At 43.4% G+C, this 23,228-nt stretch overlaps 2 long non-coding RNA genes across 2 annotated transcripts in view; one reads left to right on the top strand and one right to left on the bottom strand.

The window, feature by feature from the left end:
- LOC146186370 (uncharacterized) overlaps positions 1-23,228 on the top strand; it is a 378,918-nt gene that overhangs the window by 274,577 nt on the left and 81,113 nt on the right. The gene's annotated exons all lie outside the window — the stretch shown is intronic.
- On the bottom strand, positions 5,276-7,795 carry LOC146186375 (uncharacterized). The gene is made up of 2 exons (XR_014707852.1): positions 7,681-7,795; positions 5,276-5,607 (listed from the first exon to the last, which is right to left on the bottom strand). It is a non-coding gene; the product is annotated as an uncharacterized LOC146186375 (long non-coding RNA).

Here is a 23,228-nt window from a genome sequence, read left to right as displayed (position 1 = left end):
GTGAACGTTGCCACTTTCTGACGAGCGTGCAATGCGCTGCAGTGCGCGGACACCGCGAACAAAGAAAATAAATCGTTATGCACCCCCTCCCCTTTTTGTTTTTCAATGCAATGCTACGTATGTATTTCCTGACAACCGTCGGTGAAGTTAGACCAGCATAAGCGCGATTAAATAATTAACTCGCGAAACACCGATCAGACGAGATCGTGGCGTTCTTTCGAGCGTGCGGCGCCACATGGTTCCCGACAATTGTTTCAGCTTCGCCTCAACCAATCTGTGTCTGCCTAGTTTGCGCATAATTTTCTTGTACGTGACTCGAAGAGGTGAACGTAGGCACAGACCACGACAAACAAGCAGCCTGAAAACTAACAATTTATTGAAGTGCGCTATTCAGGCAGGCGCATTACGGAAAATAACGAACCAGTGTTCCTGGAGAGAACAGTACACCGCGTGTTTCGAACTATTCAGTGCGGACATTCTTTCTAAGCTCCGTGAAATATGCTTCAGTGAACACTGTAGACTTAAGGCGAACCAAGTTAGGCATTGTGGTGCGCAGTACCAAACGTGAAAAAAAAAAAGAAAAAAAAAGGTAGCGGATGAAAGGTTATTAGTGTCCTTTCCCGCGCTGCACACGGAAAATAAACATGGCGTTGATTGAATGAAATACCGACGCGTTTTGTGAGCATTTTTGTGTAAAAGATGTTGATGCTGTGGCTCTTTTAATGATACTGAGCGCATGGAGGCCATTTTAGCATTTCGCAACGGGAAGGCCAGCTTAGCAAATTCTTGTGAGTGTATTTTTCTCATTCTATATTTCCACCCATGATGCCGATTTAGAAGTTTTGTGAACTCAGCTTACAATCGGTGTTAATTTTTTCAGTATTTAGCAATCTATGGTTGCGCCTTGCTCAAAAAATAAAGGGTTGAATATAAATTTCTGCTAGTTGGACCTTTATGTTGCACTCTATAGTCCGCCATGTTACAAACTCTACCTTTGATTGTTTTATAAAGTAAAATTTGTTCAAAACAATTTAGACACTTGGTTAAGCAATTGTGCTGACATAAATATCGCTGAAACATGCAGGACAAGAAAATTTCCTCTAATAAATGGAAAGACTGCTCAGGTAGCTATGAAAATACTGATTGCATGGGTAACATTATTAAAATAAATGTAGCTGCATTGACTTGAGAAAAAGTTCCGAGAGCAGTGAAGAATCTGCAGTGGAGAAATGTGAAAGCCTGAGCGTTCCTTTGTCGAACACAACCAGCGTTCCGTTGAACTGATCAAAGTTCACCGGCATTGTATAATTGATTTACAGGAAAAGAACTGTGGAGCACATGTCACTAGCAGAATCGCGCTGGCCTATCTCGCGGACAAATCTTGCCGACGTGAGATACTGAGATCCATTACACACTTGCGATCACTATCACGCTTTTATTGCGTGATGCTTTTGCATTATGCTAATTGCGTGATGCGTGATGCGTAATGCTATGTCCGCAGCCATTGTGTCGTTCTCAAAAGAGTTTCAATGAAACGAATGGTTGTGATTGATAGAGGATGATACGAGGATGCTGCAGAAAAAAAAACGTTATGTCGATAGGATGATTAGTTTATATGTAAATATATAACCTAACATACGTTGCCATTAGCCATACGACTAATGTCGACGCCAAAGGATGGGACGACCCGACAACCGGAAATGGATGTGTTTCTGGCTTAATAATTGGTTGTCCAGAAAGGAAAGATGTAGTATCTGTCACACTTTCTCTGGATAACTGAACCGCGCCGCAAGGAGGGCTTCGGAGTAACTTCCATCACCTGGGGATCTTTAACGTGCACTGACATCGCACAGCGTACGAACACCTCTTCGTTTTGCCTCCATCGAAACGCAGCCGGCGGCGTTCGGGACTCGGAACAAGGAAGAGAGAAAGAGAGAGAAAACTTTTATTTGTCCAACAGAGTGACTATCCCACTCTTCGGGGGTTAGGCCCGGAAGGTGGGACAGTCGCCTTAGTAGTAGGCCGGTAGTTCTTGGACACCGGCGGCATCTTCGGCCAGTCGAACAAGTTCTCTTTAGGCTCTTGGGTTTGAGCTTCGCAGAAGGGTCTCCCAGGCGTCTTTCGGGACAAGGAAGGAAAATTTCACCTGTGCGACACCAGTTCTGGCCTTGCTTCCAAAAGCCATACAGAGAGCGCGATTTACCGAGCGCAGTAGCAACGCTCAGGCTTCCGAATTTCTTCATTGGACATTTTGCAACGCTCTCGCAATTTTTTTGGCTGATTAAGTCAGAAACACATCCACTTCCGGTTGGCGTGACGTCACATTCCTTGGACGTCCACAATAGTTGTAGGGGTATTTCGTCTTATTGATTTTACATCTACAATTTTGGCTGCAATTAATGAACCTCATCCTATTCACATAATATTTTTCTGCAGCATCCTGACATCATCTTCTATCGATCACAATCATACGTTTGGTCCTAACCCTTCTGAGAACAACACAACGACTGGGACAAGTTCTGTACAAAGGACCCCGCCGACAGCCTAAAAAGGCTTCGCCTTAAAAACCCGAGGCATTCGATGTTCCGGAAGAAGGGCGTGCATAATTTGAAAGCTATTGATTGCGCACAAAGGGCCATTGAGTAATGAAAGTAATATCGGACAACCATAAATGTCATTTGGAAGGTAAGTGCAATCGGCGTCTTTTTTTGTATAGTTCACGTTTTGATCGAACTGTGGGTGCCAGTTTCAGGTTGTTCTGGGGCGGCATTTCTTTATTATTTTGATTTTGTTTTGTTTTGTTTTATGTGACGAGTGGTGTTTGCCACTAGAGGTGAAAACTAGCATTTTTATAAGAATGCTGAAAGGCTGGTTGGTGTAATGACGCCGAAATGAGACCGATATTGGTGTGTTAAGACACCGACGCAACATTAGACTCTGTGCGGTACAGCAATTTAGACGCTTTTTTTTTCATGCGTCTGGTTCTCGTTAGTTTAGCCGCTGCCTTTCCCACGTGGACGATGGTGGTGTTAGCGGCACTCCTAGAACAATTTAGGGCAACGGAGCAGATTCTAAGATAAGGAAAACTTAACTACAGCCGCCCGAATGTGATTGGGAAAGACGCGAGTAGGAAAGTATCGTGATAAAATTCCACAGGCTGTCTGCTTTTACTCAGAAATTAAGCGGGTTGATGATCACGTCACGCATGCCGCGTCAGTCAGAGCCCGTAAAAGAAGAAAAAAAAATCAGAGGTCGTTTGAGGTTCGCCTTATAAGTAGACTCGATAGCGCCTTTAAAACCACGCTTTTTCATTCTACGATTGTTTTTCGTTGTCATTGTTTTTTTGCGCATGAGGAAGCCCCAGTATTTGTCTTGATTCTCGGTGGAAACAAACACTTACAATCAACGTCATACAATTGGAGGTACATATCGCTAGTTCGAATACCTATCGCGAGCTTACGTCCAACTTAAATAGAAGCTGGGTATTAAATGGGAAATGCAATTATATGACATAGCACTGAACGCTGCCCAAAGAATGATTTTTTCAAAATTTTTATAAGACACAACGTGCTTATTTTTTTCGGACATGATTACCTCAATTCTAGGGTATACGGTCACGGCTTTCCGGCCGAATGACTAACTATATATATTCGCATTCGCATAATATAGATGTAGCTTTCGATAAACGGAAAGCGAGGAGGAGTATAGCGTGCTTCTGCTGCGAGCATCATCACAACGTCTCTATTATTTTTAGTCTAAGTCACGGAGCAGTCTAAGTGAAAAAAAGAGCGACCCCATCTCGACTGCGAAAAGGTGGCGTCATCCTCTGGAAAGCGTCATAAGCGGAAACCGGGTTTGTTCATCGATTGCAGGGAGATGGCACTGAAGCGACTCCACGGATAAGAAGGAACTCGGTCGTGCAGCTCTAAAGCTAGTCAGCAAAAGTAGAGGATGATATTTGCAGAGTGGAAATCTATTTTATACTGTGGCTTTCTTTCTATTATCGCGACTTGCAAAAACGGCACATTTGCTCGTTCAAATTTTTGTTGCATGCTCTGTTATTCTCAGAACAACGGCAACTCATTGACAAGGGCCGCAGTTGCACAGACTCTTTCATTGACGGGATATTTTTTTTTCTGCAAGAGTAATTCTTCAAGTTATATTGCGCTTCACTTTTAAGGAATCTTAGTGTGTGGGAGTAATCTCAGACTGATGCCATATTGTTGTAATACTTGTTTCGTCAAAATCAACAGTTTGCAAGCAATGAAGTTGTAGCCAGACACGCAGACAAGCGGTCCACAACGTTACGGCATGGCACTTCTTATGTGGACCGTACTGCTTCATTTATAAGCATTTCGAAATGGAGCCATTCACTAGAATGCAGTTTCAAATTATCGATGTTATAACGTAGTGATTGCGTTGCAAAAGTGGTGGGCTGTAGATATGGCCAACACCTTCTAATTTCTCATGACGGCGAAAAGCCGAGAAATTCACACTCGGGATAATAAACCCATCCAAGAATTCTCACAGCTTAAACATCTGCCTCCTTTGCTTTCTTTTGCCTGTTGGTTTAGCACAAAAGTGACAGCACCTAATTACGATGCCTCATTCATTTATATCTAAACGAGAACGCCGAGCCTTTCAGCGCATCCTTGGCAGCTCCGTCTCCCACAATCCTCTCTCGTGTAAACATTGTCAAGCGGCGACGATTACAGATTTCGTTTACAGCGTGCGCCAGCAAGCAATGCCAACAACCTGCATCATAAACATAGAATAAAACCTCTAATACAACTATGACTGTCGCGAAATGAAGAAAAAAATAGGCAAAAACAGGGCGTTTTCACAAGCAGGAAGTGAACGCTCCGTTCCATTCTGAAATATGTATGTGTGCTGACTGGTATCTATAAAAGAAGCTTATCCGCGTGTGCAGCGGCGTCTTCATCGCACTTTGGTCTAGCCTAGGCTGTCACGTCTCTAAGGCCGAAGCAAAAATTCTTACATTTGCTGTTTTTACTTATAGGATGGGCTTCTTTTCAGGTGACCAACACATTTTCCCGTTTAATACGTTTTAGAGCAAAATTGTCATGTTCTCCGCTGGCCAAACGCAGTCTTATCACGGAAGGCCAGAACCTTAAGTGGCAAGTTGATCGTGAATGTTGTGAAAAAACGTGATAGCTTCAGAAGGTAAATCGCAGAGACCACTATTACCTTCCCGATCGGCAGCTAATAAACTGGATGAGTATAGTGTTAATTACTGAGGCAAGCTTACGGAGTGTGCAACATTAAAATCGAAAAAAAAAAAAAAACCTTTATTGTCCGAAAATTTCCGTCGTTTGTACTTGGCTTGGCTTCATTAGTAGGCTCTTTGGGGCACTCTGGTAGGCGCCGCAGGTGTCCTGAATCTGGTTTCCTTTCCTTTTGCGTCGTTGCTCCTCATCCATGGAACTTCCCGAACTTTCCGTGACCTCCATGTCCGTAGCCCCCGCCGTATCCACCATGTCCAAAGCCTCCTCCTCCTCCGTATCCACCATGTCCGAATCCCTTGTGGCCGAATCCCTTGATGGCAGCAGCGGTTGCCAGAATCAGGCAGATCACCAGCAGGCAAAGCTACGAATCGGAGGTGAAGAAAAAAAAGTCAATAGAAATTACCTTGAAGGTCTTTGTTATTGTCTTTACATTCCTTAAGCTTGAAAATTTGTGTGATCTCACTAGTTAGCGGCAAAAATATTTATGGCAGAATTTCACTAATGATTTCTATAACCTATTCTACGAATTTTGCCAGGTTGTGCATCTTCGTTTGTGCCCAGTTCCTTAGTTTCATTGTTGCCGCTAGCCTTTTGCATTATGCACTTAAATGCGTATACTCTGAAGAAGATTCTTTTTTGTTTTATTTTTACAAGGTGCTGTCTTTGTTGCAATGATTTCTACATTTCAGGCAAGTTCAGAACTATTAGTACCTCAGCCTCTGTTTTTTTTCATGCTGACTAAGGGCTCAGTACTTAATTACATTCCAACATTAAACTTATGGCAGCACGTTCTCTGCGATTTTCGTGCTGACAGATCTGAAACATAATTTTGTTTAGTGAAGATCCTGAAAGAAAAAAAAAAGCTAATTGCGTGATCCCCGGAGTCCACTATGGCAAAACGGTAAAAGATTTAGGTTTGCAATTCCAGAATTACGGTGAGAGTTCGCACCATCCCAACGGTGACAAACAAAACAAGAAAAAAAAAAACAACCTATTGTTTCCTATTTGGTTTTGTGCATTGCTCAATCGATAGACTTCTCTTAGGTCTGTTTCGATCGACAATCGACTTCCCTCCTCGGAACGGATGATCGCATCTAAAAATGAATACATAATCGTGAAATAAATATTTATATCACTACATGCCCAGTATTGTAACGTGGCAACTATCGGTTGCCACAGGCATTTTTTTTTATTTTTCGCTCACAGCGCTGACAACGCCGAATAAGCTGCAGAACGGGGTGTTGAGAGCTAGAGGTCTGGATGCGATGCAAAAAAAAAAAAAAGTAACTTAAATAGTTTGCAAGCATATACACGTGGCGACGATCATTTCACACACATGTCATCTGTAAGCTGATAAATGGAAATCTGGGGGATGAAGATGGCTACGCAGTATGCAGGAAAAACAAACAAGGCTTGAATGGGAGCCTCAGTTCGCAAGCAACGTTTCGACAAGGTATACTTGTCGAAAGGTTGGCTTGCGAACGTAGGCTCGCAGTCAGTACTTGTTCGGTTCTCTTGGATTGTAAGGTCCGAAAGTAACAAAACGACGGGTAAGCTGTGCACAGGCCAGAACATAAACGGCAACTCATTTCAGCAATACACACAGCGTCGCATCTCTCACATCTTCCCCTGTAGACCATTACTGAACCTACCGCAACTATGCTTGAGGTCTTCCTTCGCTGTTGAGTTGGCTAAGCTTGGAGCAACCTGGCCGAAAGAAGGGCTCGTCGAACGGACCCCTGACTCATGAAGGGTACCAAGCACAGCGACGAAGCAACCCACGAATGGTTAAGAATCTAAGGGAATTCCCGCTGCGGCATGCAATACGCTCATGACTGTCGCACAGATCGGAATGAACCACGTCCTTACGTTTTTTCGCTTTACTCCCTACAGAAAGGCAACGTTCAGCGAGCCTAATGTCATTAGGAACCTGTTCCTCGCATAAATCCCAACCAACCTGGTTAGCAACACTTCTGGCTGTCCTGTCAACATTCCAGCCTCCCTTCCATGACCAGTGAAAAATGTCAATGTCTGGTGTTATCTAAGGTGCAAGGAACTATATATTCTCGTCGCGATTCTGGAATTTAAAATAAATGTGGCGAGTGACCATCCGCGATTAAACCTAACGGATAGCCCCAAAGTTTATTTCAGTAAGCAGTAAGAAAAAAGCAGCCACTGTATTGGGTGTTTTGGCAGGCCTATATAATAACCTCCTACACCCTTGCGAAACGGCTGCTTGTGCGTAATAATGAATCCCGATGACGCGTGTTCGACTATTCATGGCAAACTCTTATTATCTTTGCTTAGCACAACGTTCTAGTCTATGAGTTTGCTTCCTTGCAAGCAATTTGTGTTAGCTAGAGAGAGAACGTGCCTCCAAAAATTTTCCAAGCGTGTTTTAAAAGGCATGAAATACGAAGGAAACGCAACTCACCACAGCCTTCATGATTATCCGAGTGTGTTCGCTCTGCGGACGAATGCTCCTTTGCTTAGTCAGTCAACAAGCTATTGGGAATGATGGCCATCCGAGAACCTTATATATGCGCATTCTCCATGTAAAAAGAAAAAAAAAAGAAAGGAAAGCGTGCGAACGTCAACGCAAGCGCACGTGCGAAGCGCAGATTTGTCGAGACGCGATTCGTGATGTCAAGGACGCCACTTTCCTCAAACCACTGGTGCCGGACTAAAGCTCAACAGACATCAGCCCCTCCGTCATGGAAGCATTACGAAAGTGAGAGTTCTAGGAAGCAAGATGAGCAGGGGTAATGACTATGGGAGTAACGCGGCTCTTGTCGGGATCGTGGGTGGCACACTGCCCGAGCTTAGCGCATGGCAACGGTGCTGGTTATAGACGTAGCGCCGGCAGCAAAGGGATAAAACCTGGAGGCGACATAATGAGCTGTGAAACGTTAGAGTAGTTTGTTTGCCTGTCAGAAGCGGAGCTTCACTTAGCCCCGCTAGTGCCGTAACGAGGGAGCTGAAAGATCACCGGCGCTACCACATTGGTAATGTATTATTGCAAAAAAAAAAAAAACAACAACAACAACAATGAAATGGAACACCATGCAAAGGCGTTCTTTAATTAAAGCTGAACCTAGGTGATTTTTGGGGGATATTGAATTGATAATGCACCTAGTCATTAATTTTGTAGGACGTCATTATTAACATCTGGATGGGGTTGTTCGAACTTCCGAATCGTCGCAATATGCTGCTTTTAAACTTTGCCCGGCTCTCGCGCCAGTTAAGAATGCCATAGAATACGTATGGGGTGATTTTTTGAAAGCAAAGAGGTCCAAGCTACACCTTCCCCGGCGTTGGCATGCTACATCAGGGGCTGTCCCAACGAGTTTGGTATGGTCGACCCCAAACTGGTGTTCTCATCGTCCGGAACAACATTGTTTTGATTAACACCGTTTCATAAGTTGTGCCATAACCTCTCGCTCCGTAAACAACTGAACCCTCAGCGTATGCAGTCGTATTGATCATTATCATTAACTCGGCATTCGCTCATTTAAAGCTAAATATTTCTCCCAGTCATATCTCCGCCTCGAAACTCAAGCTATTCGCGCCAACTTCTCGCAGAAATTGTCGACTGTAATAAGTTCTGAGAACAGCTAATGCTAACATTGTATGCTTAAATACTACTCTTTTTTTTAGCAACTGTATTTTATTCCCTATTTGGGCTCTCTGTGGCTCCGGGCTGACTAGCCTGTCAAAGGTGCATCTGGGTCACGTTGATTGTTATGTTGCTATGTTATGATATGGAAAAAACAAACAAAAAATGTTCACGAACTACTTTTTTTAGTAAAACTTGTCCAGACTTTCTGTTCTTGATCCTGTGTGCATGGAAAGCAGAGACACGGACTTTCAATAGCTTCAGTGGCGACTAAGATGCATGATGATTGATGTCATAAAATGCGACCGACAACCTATTTGAAGCCTGAAGTGAAAAGCAGAGCGTGAGCTATTTGAAGGATGCTCTCGGTGTGGCAGATGCAGCCTCAGATGGTATGGTATGGTATGGTATGGTACGATATGGTACGGTACGGTACGGTATGGTATGGTATGGTATGGTATGGTATGGTATGGTATGATGTGGTGTAGTGTAGTGTAGTGTAGTGTAGTGTAGTGTAGTGTAGTGTAGTGTAGTGTAGTGTATAGCGTAGCGTAGCGTAGCGTAGTGTAGTGTAGTGTAGTGTAGTGTAGTGTAGTGTAGTGTAGTGTAGTGTAGTGTAGTGTGGTGTGGGGTGTGTGGTGTGTGGTGTGGTTTTCAGCCAGGAAGATATAAGTTGCCTCTGAGACATGCTATGAGATTATTTGACAGGATTGCATCAACTGGCCGAATAAGTGTAACTTCGGCTCACAGCCTTCTATAGACCAGCTTTTTAGCCGTCTTACGGTCATTTTCTATCGACTGGCGCGCCACCGCGCGGCCATTCTTGGGGACCGCCGCTGCCGCGCCAACACGGTAGTCATGATTAGCTAACCTTCTGGCGCTGTAGATTATTGCCAAATATATTTTCGCCGCTTTGTTGTTTTGGAGCAAGTTTACTTGCGTTGTCGTGTAGCTAATATCGACGGGTTATTTAAGAAATGTAATTTCACATTCACATTAATTGTGTCGGTGCTCGGCCCACAGCCTTGCTAATGTTGCCGTTTAGTTACCCTACAGCGGAAAAAAAACAATTGCAAACACTGCTCTTGTGTGCGGCTCGCATATAATTGCACCTTTAATGCGCTTGATGGCCTAAGGCATCAGGAGCGAAGGAACAAGACTGCTGTTGATTGGCACCAGAACATGACTGCCTGCAGAACCTGCACGAGCCACGACCAGGCGCCGCCTTTATTTTCTTAGCCGGGCGGCGCGCGATATCCGGGTTCCCGTCGCCACCCAAGAGGGCGCCACACGCTCTTCCTCCTTCCTGCCAGTCATAGCGAAGCTAGCCAATTAGACTGTGTTGTCCGCGTGACGGCGCGCTGGTCACATCCATAAATGACCGATGCGTGCTGATCCGAGTTGCCAAGCTGACATCAGGCAAATTTTGTTGCGATGTGTTTATCAACGTCGACGCATTAGGATCATTTTCTTTTTTTGCTTGGAAATTATATAGCGCCTATCAAACTGTTGTGAATGCGTGTCATGCATGATGCACCGTTTTATAACCTCTACAAACATTGTGGCACATGTCAAAAAAGAAGTAGCAGCGAAGTAGTGCTAGCTGTAGTATACGAACCAAATTTTCATGTTATATATGGAGCTCTGCGTCCCAAGGTGGCATCGGCTACAAGGTACGCTGTAGTGGAGTGCTCCAAAAATTTCGACCTCCTGGGGTTCTTTAAAATGCGCTAGCATCGCATACTACACGGGCGCTTTCTGTTTCGCCTTCATCGAAGCGTTGCCGTTGATACCGTGATCGAACCCACGTTTTCAGGTTGAGTGGTCAACAGCTCTAACCACTGAGCCACCGCTGGGAAGCATAACATCATTTTGGTATTTCTATTCAGTCTTGAATAGTTAATAACAGTGTAGAGAGCTCCTACGACTTCAGCAGCCAGAAGAGAAGTATATTTTATTTCAAAGATTTTGGTATGATGTGAAAGGGCAGAGGAGCCGTTTGAGCCAGCATCATAGCATGTAATGAAATCGGGTTTATTTGTTGCGCATCAGGCAGGTACTAAAAGCATAAAGATACTACGCCCAGGCGTTTTCCAAGCCGACGTTTCTTTGAAATATGCAAACAACACTTTGAGTTGTTGATGCTCACGCTTAATTTCACGTAATGAAACGATAAAAGAAAGCTAAAGACGAACCCCTGGTGTCAGAAAACACGCTTTATGCCTAAACAACCTTCAGCGCGAAGCTCGCCAATCTGGTTACCCCTACACTCTCGCATAAAAACAAAGTAAAACAGAAGCATATGTGCATTGAAGGACAGCAAACACACACACACACACACACACACACACACACACACACACACACACACACACACACACACACACACACACACACACACACACACACACACACACACACACACACACACACACACACACACACACACACACACACACACACACACACACACACACACACACACACACACACACACACACACACACACACACACACACACACACACACACACACACACACACACACACACACACACACACACACACACACACACACACACACACACACACACACACACACACACACACACACACACACACACACACACACACACACACACACACACACACACACACACACACACACACACACACACACACACACACACACACACACACACACACACACACACACACACACACACACACACACACACACACACACACACACACACACACACACACACACACACACACACACACACACACACACACACACACACACACACACACACACACACACACACACACACACACACACACACACACACACACACACACACACACACACACACACACACACACACACACACACACACACACACACACACACACACACACACACACACACACACACACACACACACACACACACACACACACACACACACACACACACACACACACACACACACACACACACACACACACACACACACACACACACACACACACACACACACACACACACACACACACACACACACACACACACACACACACACACACACACACACACACACACACACACACACACACACACACACACACACACACACACACACACACACACACACACACACACACACACACACACACACACACACGAGAAAACGCCAGTACATTTCTGCGTATAAGTGATTTCCAGTTCGTCACCTACTACTCTTAAATATCGCATCTATGGGAAACAGTGCACGTCAAATTACTGTACTGCTCTCTGGAACAGTACAAATGTGTGTAGCTATACACAGCGCACACCTACACGTATAAAGGGTAGAGCACTTTGACGACAGATTTGAAGAACGCTTACTCACATACGTATTCTACGCGAGATGACCTAGCGACCCGCAGTCGCCGAACCACCCGTACGCGAAAAATGGCGCCTGATGTCGCTAATACTAGCGGGATAGCATCCGGCATGCGAGGGTAAAAAAATATGGTCTATAAAGCTACCTTTTAGGCTACTCTTACATTTGGTTGCTTATCCTTTAAAGTGACAACGAAAGCATAATTGCTTTTTATTAACAAATTATTTAGCCGCAATTTATTTATTTTTATTTTTTACAATACTGCTACCCAAAACAAAGCGGTGGTTGCAGGGTGGAAAAAGACAATAACACTGACATTAGTGATAAAACTTAAAGAAAAAGAAAATAGAGACTAAAATTATTCAGAAAGACATTCAGGAAGAACTGACATCATGAGTGTCATAAAATTGAAATTTCAAATGATGAGAGCTATATTAAGCAGGTAGCGCAAACTAAACAAGCTAATGTGAAACAAATTGTGACAAAGGGGTAGCAGGTACTGGGAGCCTTTGGAAAGCACTGTGAGAAGGTTTATAACTGAAAGATCAAAATTTATCAATATAACTTTCCTGAACTATATCGTTATCTAATCTGTTCCAATCCGCTACTGTTCGAGTAAAGAAGAAATATATGAAAACACTGTTTGTTGGCATCAAAATGAAGGAAAGTGGGGGCATGGCGACTTCCTATGGCATAACCAGATGAAAACGTTGTGAGCTGTCGAAGTTTCAATAACTCTTTATTAAATATGGAATGTAACGACAAATTCTATAACGGTCAGAAATAAGCTGCAGTCCAGCTTTTGAAACGAGCTCGTTAAGAGATGTTCTTCTGTATTTGAAAAAAAAATGATAAACCTGACTGCCTTACTCTGAACCAATTCTACTATGCGAAGGTTTACATCTGTAAACATATCCAAAATGACGTTAGCTTTTCAAGAATGGGCTGAGTAAGACTTAGAAGCTAGTAGTTTTGTACTATTTGAGGGATCCGAAGTGCCCTAGCTATTGAGGTAATGAAATATTGCCATCGCACTGTCGAAGATGATGTCCCAACGAAGGTCCTCAGGTATACACCTGCCAAGGTGCTTATATAAGGAAACACGTGGCAATAAATTTCTATTCCTGGTGTAGTCGAACATTAGCAGGGGTTTCTTGTTTGCCATTAGACATCACAACACTTCTCTGATAATTATCAGTAATCTGTAGTGTGTTGCACCATCGCATTAAATATATACCGCTCCGTATTGACTTTTATTCCAAGAATGGGAAGAGAGGATAACCGATGGTCGCTGAGGGTAACAAACTGAATTCCAAGGGAAGGAAAGCGTAGCAGGGGGCGGCAGAAAGTTAGGTGGGCGGATGAGATTAAGAAGTTCGCAGGGGTCAAGTGGATGCAGCTAGCACGGAACCGGGTTAAGTGGAGAAATGTGGGAGAGGCCTTCGTCATGCAGTGGGTATTATCAGGATGATGATGATGATGATGATGATGATGATGATGATGATGATGATGATGATGATGATGATATGGAGTTCACAAGGCGTATAGTATGCAATCAATGACGTAAAGCCTAATTTTCCCATTATGTTTATCTACAATATCAATTATAAAATTCAGGAGCAACATATCGGAGATTAAAACTGAACCTTGTGGGCAGTCTGAGAGAACCGGTGATATACCGAATGTTTTTCATTAGATACAACGTATTACTGATGGAATGTGAGATATGATTTTAACCATTTGCATAGTTGACTATTTTTCAATGTACCGAAGTTCGATCATCAATTTAGAGTAAAACATCTTATCGGTTGCCTTCGCGCAGTCTGAAAGCACTCCGTTTATTTGGCGGCACTCTTTTACAATCAAGGCGAAATCATGCCCTGTTCCTAAGATTTGGGTTATGGTGGAGAAAGAGTGTAGACAAAAATGTCCCCGAAAAAAAAAAAAAAACGTCCTTGAAAGATACGGCCCCGGACAAAATTTCCCCGGAAGAAACGGCCCCTGAAGAGGTGGGAACTAGGAAAAGACGTCCCAAAGGCAAAAATTGGCCCTAAGAATGATTTCTTCTGGAACCCACATGAAAGAAAAAACACATTTTATACCATTCTTTCTTGGTTTTGAGTAAATGTAATAATCATTTGGAACCTGTGTCCTCTGGGCGCCCGAGATGTTTACAAGCACTGCGGAAAAGCGCAGGGGAAGAGCCATGTGGCTCGATCTTTGTACGTTGCGTGGTTCCTAGCCCTGCAGCTCATTCAGCAATAATTAAGACAGGTCTAATCAGCTTGGTAATGCTGCTCACTGAGAAAGGTGCAAGCGGATCGGACCGAGGTAGTCTTGAGGAACCGCCTGAAGCAGAAGGCATCACTAGAACTATCTTTCAGACCTTCTGGTGACGAGGGTCAGCCGTTGCTCTGACGATGGTTTAGAATGATGATGATGATGCAGGTAGCTGATGAGGCTCAACTGGTCGTACACCATGGCCACCCTAAGCATCACCCCACATTTCTGGCCCGGTGAAACTGGTGGTCAGCTTGCATTTTCCCTCGCACTGTATTACCGACTGTATTACCTCTGCCATCTTTTTTCTTCTTTTTTTTTTTCATTATGAACGCTCACGTCATCTCGATGTTCAGTCACTTCCAAGCCGACAGGAAGAAGCGCTGTAACATCTATCATTCATCATATCAGCTCACCACGGGTAAGCTCATACTACGTCCTACAGCGCGAAGACTACAGCCCTCGCTTGGGGACATTATTTCCTACTTTGCCAATGGGGCCATTTTTTTCTGGGGACGTTTCTTCCTGGGCCATTTTCTTCAGGGACATTTACTCCGGGGACATTTTTTTTTTTTTTTTCAGAGATGTTTTTAACGGAACCCGGTGGAGAAACTATGTCTGAAACCGTGTTGTGCCGGGAAAAATGTTTTTATGTTTCAAGACAAACCAGTGATATGTTTTAAAATTATATGATGAAGTAATTTACAACATACATGTGGACGTTAAAGCTATCTAACAGTAGTTATAAATTCTTTGTTTACCGCCTTGTTTAAACAGGTTTTATTATAAATATCTTTCAGTAATTCAGTACGACGCCGTTGGAAAGAGAGGCATAAAATAAGACTATAAGTATTTTATATGTCCATTCTCGTATCTTTTAAGAACACATTTGGCAGGGTATCGGGTACAGGACACTAAGGTAGTCTTGGTTTAGCAGAAGATTGAGTACACCTGGTTCAGAGATTTGCATATCCTCGATAGGTGGTCTATTGGCAATGTATAGAATTCTGGAGTACCCTCGTTATCGTTTTTGAATACTGAATTGAACTGTTTGTTAAATGCACTTACTATTTGTTCTGCATCGGAGGTGGGACCTTTATTGGCAAGGAAAATATCAGGGAAATAAGCTTTTGCGGTTATGGATTTCCAAACGTTTGCCGTTGTTTCATGGAAGTTGTTATAGAAGTTAGGGTGTTCACTGAGCATCTGAGCCTGAAGTTCACGGGAAAATATTTCATAACTTTGCACTGTGCCCCTCGGATTATGAAAAGCACTTTTGGAACAAACTTTCTTGGAGAGTGTTTGCAAGACTGCTTGCTTGATGCAGTATCAACGCTGCCCAAAATCTGTCATAAGCATATTTCACTAAGAAGCCCTTGCTATGTTGATATCGTTAAATAGCTCCACGCTTGACAAGTTTGTTTATCAGCTGGGAGGGATAAAACGTCGTGAGCACTGACAGTAAAAGAACAAAACAAAACCCTAGCTTGTATCCGCAGAAACAGATAACTACCCGCATACAAAGCAGTGTCCGGGTCATCCACGTTTAGATATGCACAAGGACACGCAGGCCACCTAACAACACACGAGCTAGCTTATGCTACTCGTGCGATAATAAAGTAGGAAAAATGGCGCGTTCGTTTTGAGTCACTGCAGGAAGAAAAGAGCGTGCTGACCTCTTGGAAAACACGCAGGGGGAATTGTAGAAACAAGCCACTACCTTCCACCTGCGGGCTTGTTATTCATGATTGCGAAACTATCAGGGAGGGGAAAAAACCGTTTTCACGACGTCCTCTTTCGCAGCTTTGTCTTTGCGCGTGGATTTATTTTTTTTCACCTCTAGCTGATAGCTTGATTGAATTGCTTCGACGAAGCATCGGTGGCGCGATGGAGCAGCAGCAAACGTCACTTACAAATGGCGTCTTTGTCTTTCTTACTTCCTTTCTTTTTGAGGGCTTGTTTCATTTATAGTTGTCGTCGTGTCGACTCGTGAGACGGCGGGGCTGTCGTGACTGGCTTCCATGAACGACAAATTGTTCGCACGTGGAGTAGACGGGGGAATCCCCTCGCAGCCTCTTCTCTCACTTTCACTCTTGTCTGATCTCGCGGCCTCGGGGTATGCGTTAGACCTACATCGCGAAGGAGCACACCACCACCATGATTCTAGGGCTGTACCTAAGCACTGCACGCATACAAACGTAACCTGGTCGCTCAACTAGACTTGCTTGCTTATGCAGTGCTTTAGGAGACCGCCGAAACGCAGTTACTGTATTGAATTCCTGGAAAGAACGCACCACCTGTGTTATTGTACACAAAACACTCTTACTCGTCAAGAAAGAGTGAAGCGAAATAAGGAAGTCGTCAAATGTTAACGAGCCTGGCGAAGAACGTACTCCGTGATTCGGGGTGGCTGGGGCACTCTCCGTGTGTTGCTCTTTTTTTTTTTTTTCTTTCCTTAAGCAAAATTTGTCGCCGTGTTTTTTTGGCAAAGCGCGAGCTGAAAACGTTTTTAGAGGCAGGCATAGAATGAAGCTTCACTGAAAATTGCTGCGTTCTTAAAAGCAAAAGCAGATTGTATGGAAAGGCACTGTGCTCATCAAATAGGTTAGACAGGTGCAAAAGACCATGAATTCGTGAAATGAAAAGTGAAAAAAAAAAATAAAAAAAAATTTCTGTGAGCGAGAGGCTAACATCAATTAAAACAATATATAATATCCTTAAAATAAATGTAAAGTTAATGTCACATAGTGTAAATGGTCAGAGGATATATTTTTTTGAGGACTTGAAGGAGGAGAAGTGAAGATATATTCGATGGTAAAAACGGCATAAAACCTTCGAGGACTATATTGAGTGTAATTTGCAGTTCGAATTTGTCAGCCGAGTACACGTAATCTTGATCGCAAAAATTATCATCAGCCGGACTATACCAACTGCCAAGCAAATGCATCTTCCACATTTCTACAATTAACCCGGTCCTGCGCTGACTGCATCTACTTGACCCCTGAATACTACTTAATCTCATCCACCCACATAAATTACTTCCGCCCCCTGCTGCGCTTCCCTTCCCTTGAAATTCAGTTTGTTACCCTTTTCGACCATCAATTATCCTCTCTTCACATTACATGCCCTGGCCATGTCTATTTCTTCTGCTTAATTTGGACTAGAATGTCATTAACTCGAGTTTGTTCCCCGACTCACTCTGAACGCTTGCAGCCTCTTAACGTTACACCTACCATTTTGTTCCATAGTGTTCTGAGTGGTCCCCTATTTAAGTAGAACGCTTCTTTTTGTTAGCCTGCATTTTCTGCCACATATTCAGCTGTTAGATAGTTTCCTCCTCAGAGATACTGGTAAGAGGCTTGTTATTATCTGCGAGTACTTTTAAAATGCGCTCCACCCTATTCTGATTATCCTGGCAATACTACGTCAGGTCTAACCGCTCGTCGCATGGTCCGTGTCCCGTGGACCCCCCTTCTCCTCGAGGATGAGAAGACGAAGAAGAAGAAAACGAAGTAGAAGCAGAAGAAGAGGAAGGCGACAAATACGAAGAAGACGACGACGATGAAGACGAAAACGACGACGGCGAAGACGACAAAGAAGACGACGATGAAGACAACGAAGACGACGAAGATGAAGAAGACTACGACGAAGAAGAAGAATGCTTGGTCATCTGCGTCTAATACTTTCGCTCCATATTCGGTTCAGCGGCGTTGGGCTCTTCTCATTTTTTTCCTTTCCTTGTTCTGGATCTGGCTAGATCTTTGTCCTAAGTTGATTTATTCCCTTACCACTTCCAGCACCTCACTACATATTGTAAACTGCTGTTTCTTTCCAAGACAGTTGAATCATCGTTTTAGTCTACAGCATACGATTATGCTTTGCCTGCCTAAGTCATTAATTATTCATTCTCTGAGTTACTAAGCAAGCAAATGCCATCAGTGAATCGCAGATAACTGACGTAATCGAAATAGATCATTGCAAAAAAAGCCGACTTCGCTCATATACAGTCCGTGCACTTTTTCCCAATAATGAAGTGCTGTTTGAGGTCGTTGGCAACGAGGTGATGGATTTGATCTAAGCCAGCAGTTTACTCAAGACAGATCGAACACAAGCGGTTTTCACAGCCTCTACATTGAGAGATTTCATACCATGGCCTACTCGACTGGCCGTTCGTACCCCCTCAAGTGCTACTTTATACAGAGGCCCAATTGTTTAAATTTAACTGCATTATAGAATAATAAAATAGACAATGTCTTTGTTATATCGAAAAAAATTTCTGGCCTGTTTCGTTCTAAAGTCTTCTTTTTTCGTCATTTCCACGGCGCATAAATCGACCAACTAACAAGAGGCGGAAGAAACAAATCACAGATGATCAGTGTGGCTCAAGCGCCAGAGTTAAGAGTAGTGTTGTCCCCGTACATCAATTACCGCGTCAAATGCCAAACTGCCTCTCTACTCTCCTCGCCCTACATCTCTTATGGTGACGGTGCGTTCCCTCTCACCACTCTTTGCACCCCGTTGCCTCGCATAGTCTCCCCGTCTTACAATTTTCCTCGTCTCTCCTTATCACCCTTGAAAGCGGAGAAAGGAATTTCTGTCTTTCTTTTCTGCCCCGTCCACCTACACCGAGGATTCATACGCTACTGCCAACGCCCGTAACATTTTAAGATAAGGGGTCTTTAGAGCCAACTCGATAAAATGTTACCTTATATCTAAATACCATCTCTCTTTCTCTTACGTACAATAATAATGCTAGCACTGAACGCCAGCAAACGTGGTCGTGCCTACGTCGGAGAACACACAAGATAAGGCGGCACTGCTAAGAGGCACACTATGTATAATAGTGCGCGATAAAAATAATTTGCGACCTCCACCTTTGCTTTTCTCCCCTTTTTGTGGGAGATGCCACTGAAAATTAGCGGTTTGTCGGCGTTCACAGAGAATTTTATGGTCATCCGGTTGGCGAGTGATGCATCCTGATCACTTTTCACTCACTCACTCACTCACTCACTCACTCACTCACTCACTCACTCACTCACTCACTCACTCACTCACTCACTCGCTCACTCGCTCACTCGCTCACTCACTCACTCACTCACTCACTCACTCACTCACTCACTCACTCACTCACTCACTCACTCACTCACTCACTCACTCACTCACTCACTCACTCACTCACTCACTCAGTCAGTCTTTTTCAGTTTCTTAACCCAGTACAAAACTAAAGATAGAGCAGGTATATTTTCAGAACCAAATTGTTATTTTATGCAGACAGCTTAGCTTTGAAGATGCGTTTTTTCCTGGAGAGTTGTCGTTTGAATTCATCGACAAACTCGTATACATGATAGCTGGAGCGTATGTCTGCCTCCTAAAAATAGATAGATTTTGAAGTTATACCTGAGCGATACGAATTACAAGCAGTATAGGCCATAGAGTAAAATAGAAATAGTAGGATGACTGTTCACTTTGGAAAATTGTAGTGTTTGCACTTGCGGATCTTTATATGCCAATCACCGCGGTGGCGGGCAAAGAATCACATTTTTCCTTATCTCCAGTTCTCGATCCATAGTAGTCGTTTCTGAGCAGCAGGCCAGATATTTTCGGATCCACTCCATTTCTCCGAGGCCCTGTTACTATGTCTTAAAACCAATTCCGTTCACGGCGTCCATGAGATTGCTCACACCTTTCTGTTGAGCTCATTTTACGCTCAGCACAACTAGAAAGGCTTTTGACTTCAGAGTTTTCAAACTGCGACATTCTTGCCGTAGTCGGTTCGACAGCCATTTACGAGGCGCCGCGTGAATACGCTTTAAGGGGCACGCTAGACCGTTTTACAGAGTTGAGGTAGCTTAGAGAATATGCAATATACAACGACAAAGCGGTGTTATAAAGCATTTCAATCATATTTATGCTGATCTTAATTAACGTTGTCCGTATAAATATGAAATAAAGATGTATAAAACTAGATTTTCTAATCGCTGTACAGGCGCTGGTCGATTCTTTAGCTGTCTGGTTGTACTGTTTAAAATGCTCTGTAACTGTATACAGAACTTGCACACATTTAGAAGCATTTATAATGAAAAGAAAGCAGTACTTATCGAAATTAGTCATTTGTGCTGCACGGCAGCTTATTAGCAAAACATCAGAGATTATGCGTTGTCAGTTTACAGTGGTTCGTTTATTCAACCCAGTTTTTCATTTGCTTGTATCGGAAATGCAGCAAAATGTATTGAGGAGTTCAAGTAGTCTGCTGATGGATACGAATTGGCGCACCGTTCTCTAATATATATATATATATATATATACATATATATATATATACATATATATATATATATATATATATATATATATATATATATATATATATATATATATATATATATATATATATATATATATATATAATGTGTGTATATATACACGCTGTAGGACCTGTACTTACTCTGTAGGACCTGTACTTCCAATGCGACTCCAGCTCGGAGCCTGGGCAAGCAGGATAGCAGTTTATGGTTGTGCTCATGGATACTGGTCGTTGTCACTGCTCTGGAATAGAAGGTGACGGCAACTGCACATCCCGGCATACGCACGCACAGCAGTGTTCTCTTTTATATATCTTTTTTCCTTCCAAAGTGCTTTGTTCGCTTGAAGAAGTGTGTCCTCAAATATGTTTGTCACTGCTCTGGAATAGAAGGTGCATGCAACTGCACATCCCGGCATACGCACGCACAGCAGTGTTCCCTTTTATATATCTTTTTTCCTTCCAAAGTGCTTTGTTCGCTTGAAGAAGTGTGTCCTCAAATATGTTTGTCACTGCTCTGGAATAGAAGGTGCATGCAACTGCACATCCCGGCATACGCACGCACAGCAGTGTTCTCTTTTATATATATTTTTTCCTTCCAAAGTGCTTTGTTCGCTTGAAGAAGTGTGTCCTCAAATATGCTTGTCACTGCTCTGGAATAGAAGGTGCATGCAACTGCACATCCCGGCATACGCACGCACAGCAGTGTTCCCTTTTATATATCTTTTTTCCTTCCAAAGTGCTTTGTTCGCTTGAAGAAGTGTGTCCTCAAATATGTTTGTCACTGCTCTGGAATAGAAGGTGCATGCAACTGCACATCCCGGCATACGCACGCACAGCAGTGTTCTCTTTTATATATCTTTTTTCCTTCCAAAGTGCTTTGTTCGCTTGAAGAAGTGTGTCCTCAAATATGTTTGTCACTGCTCTGGAATAGAAGGTGCATGCAACTGCACATCCCGGCATACGCACGCACAGCAGTGTTCTCTTTTATATATCTTTTTTTTCTTCCAAAGTGCCTTGTTCGCTTGAAGAAGTGTGTCCTCAAATATGTTTGTCATTGCTCTGGAATAGAAGGTGCATGCAACTGCACATCCCGGCATACGGACGCACAGCAGTGTTCTCTTTTATATATCTTTTTTCCTTCCAAAGGGCTTTGTTCGCTTGAAGAAGTGTGTCCTCAAATATGTTTAATATACACGCTATATATATATATATATATATATATATATATATACATTGACAGAAGGCTTTGAATCCGAAACTCAATAATTTCTTAGCAAATACCTGGTTCACTGGCACTTCTACGACGAGCGAAACAGCAACGCTGTGACAGGGTGTGATATATCGATTTTGATGAGGACTGCAACCATGTCTGCATCCGGGCGGACATATGTTAGTTCTTTTTAATTCTACTCGATATCATTTTCATTTTTCTTCGATTTAATTCGATCCGTGTGGCGGTTTTTGAACTCTATCGTTCATATTCATTTAAACTCAGATGCGCTCAACTTAAGGAGACCATGGCTGTAAGAAATTGTGTAATCTGACTCCTATATTTCGCATATAACCCGGCGTGATAATCTACTCTCCTTCACAACAAGTTAAAGAACATCGTCTTTGCAGCTGAGACTGATAATTTCGTGTTAATGGTTGGCTAATGCCATGTACTTGCTACGGTTTAACTTTCCTGAACACATGCTATAGCGGCTATATCGATACCGCCGATGGGAGGAGCGGTCGTTCAGCGGGACGACATAGTTTGTCCACTGCCGCTTTCACGTACCATTTTAAGTTTCAAACCCCTCCAAAAAGTGCTCATGCACTGGACTTCTACTCAGCAGCTGCCAATATCGTTTTACCGATCTCCTACTTTTCGCGTCGCGCCGATGTCCTTGTATTCGCTCGACCGCATCTCTTTTGTAAGGCGGAGACAATTATTAAAGGTGCCTCCGCCGATGTCTGCTCATGCGGCCTTTTTAATTGTTCGACAGCCAGCTCCGAAGTCGTTCTCCGCCGTATACGCACCAAGGTTGGCTTGATGTGTGGCACCATGCCAGATCGCACCCTTTCACAGCACTCCAACACGCCACAGGGAAGGAATAGGAAAGGATTACAGCATATCGCGGTTTCATCATTTCCGAAGGCTATATACTGCAAACGTGAAAGCGATTTCTTGGTGGAAAATGAGATGCTATCGGCAGCTGTTGCCTGGCATACCCCCAGTAGCGATCAACTAGTGTACTCGCCTGCTGTTTACAACGGTATTCCTTTTATGACCATGTTTTGACTGCGCTGCATCCGTGAACTGTCTGTAAGTAAGCAGTGAACGGGCATCATTTAGTTTCTGAAATGTCGGCTACAAAGTGCGCTCATTAAAGTGCCACAAGTCACACCTAT

Source organism: Amblyomma maculatum, chromosome 6, assembly GCF_055883805.1.
Source record: "Amblyomma maculatum isolate TAMU_Amacu chromosome 6, ASM5588380v1, whole genome shotgun sequence".
Taxonomy (NCBI): Eukaryota; Metazoa; Arthropoda; class Arachnida; order Ixodida; family Ixodidae; genus Amblyomma; species Amblyomma maculatum.
The sequence above is the reverse complement of the archived record's forward strand: the minus strand, read 5'-3'. Positions and strand labels throughout refer to the sequence as shown.